General features: G+C 43.0%; 1 protein-coding gene across 1 annotated transcript in view; it reads left to right on the forward strand.

Moving 5' to 3' along the window:
* UBAP2 (ubiquitin associated protein 2) overlaps positions 1–1,482 on the forward strand; it is a 120,540-nt gene that overhangs the window by 88,938 nt on the left and 30,120 nt on the right. The gene's annotated exons all lie outside the window — the stretch shown is intronic.

A 1,482-nucleotide genomic window follows, 5' to 3' on the forward strand; every position in this document is an offset into this window, starting at 1 on the left:
GAAGCTCCCACCAGAAAGAGCCCTAGGAACTGTTAGTCAAGGCTGTGAAGATAGGTTGCTGGGAGTGGAAGCTTCAAACAAAGCTTGTGAAAAAATGTTGCTACAGAACAGAGAACTGAAGGATCTGCCCAACTATAGGAAGTTCTGAGCGGGCAGGTCAAAGGATGAAAGGACTGTGAGCACAGAACCTACCTTTTCACTAGTGATCATTATTTTAGTTCATCTTTTGCTGTGATTTACTGAAATTAATTGTTGAGAAACAGAATTTTCTCTCTCCTACCCAAGTCAGTTCATTTGTGGGATGTTCACAAAATATGGAATTGAATATGTAAACTTTTCATTGCTGTCTTCTATTCTGGATAATCATATGCTGTGGATTTGGGGACTTAGCACTTTTAGTGTCATTAATAGATGTGATTCTGGTTGGGCACGGTAGCTCACAGCCTGCAGTCCTAGCACTCTGGGAGGCTGAAGCGGGTGGATTGGCTGAGCTCACAGGTTTGAGACCAGCCTGAGCCAGAGCGAGACCCCCATCTCTAAAAATAGCCGGATGTTATGCTAGGCGCCTGTAGTTCCAGCTACTTGGGAGCCTGAGGCAAGAGAATCACTTAAGCCCAAGATTTTGAGATTGCTATGAGCTGTGACGCCGCAGCACTCTACCCAGGGCGACAAAGTGTGACTCTGTCTCAGAGAAAAAAAAATATATTTTGTTTGTGGTGCCTGGTGACATCTCTCTTTTGAGAAGGCCTGATCTCTGAATTTTCATTGAACCACCAATGTCCTTTTCTCCTATCCATCTAGCTATCTATTTATTAATTATTTATGGCTCCTTGGACATAACTGTGCACCTCCTCTTTCTTTCCATCTGGTATTGGTATAATGATATCGTGTCCTTACCCACTTGTTGAAATCTTGGCCTGTCATTATGTTAATAAGTAGGACTTGAAATTTTGCAGCAATCTTCAGGTGTGTTGCTTTGTGTGATGAGCAACACCTTGAGAAAGTGTAGTAAGAATTGTCTATATACCATTGTGTTAAAGCAGTGGTTCTCAACCCTTTAGAATTACTGGGGAACTTAATAAATAACATCAACAGCAGTAATGATGATGATGAGGATGATGATGATGATGATGATAATGACAATAACAATGCCTGTAGACAACCAAGACAAAACAAGTTGGCATTTTAAAGATTGGTATTTGGACATGGTATATGTTTGTTTCTATGTACGTGCATGCCCATGCATGTATTCTTGTTCACATTTTAAAAGTCTGCCTGATGTGACTCAGCGCCTGTGGCTCAGCAGCTAGGACGCCAGCCATGTACACCAGAGCTGGTGGGTTCAAATCCAGCCCAGTCCTGCCAAACAACGACAGCCACAACCAAAAAATGGCCAGGTGTTGTGGCAGGTGCCTGTGGTCCCAGCTACTTGAGAGGCTGAGGCAAGAGAATCACTTGAGTTCAGGAGTTTGAGGTTGCTGT

Source organism: Otolemur garnettii, unplaced genomic scaffold, assembly GCF_000181295.1.
Source record: "Otolemur garnettii isolate 467f Iridium unplaced genomic scaffold, OtoGar3 scaffold00172, whole genome shotgun sequence".
NCBI lineage: Eukaryota > Metazoa > Chordata > Mammalia > Primates > Galagidae > Otolemur > Otolemur garnettii.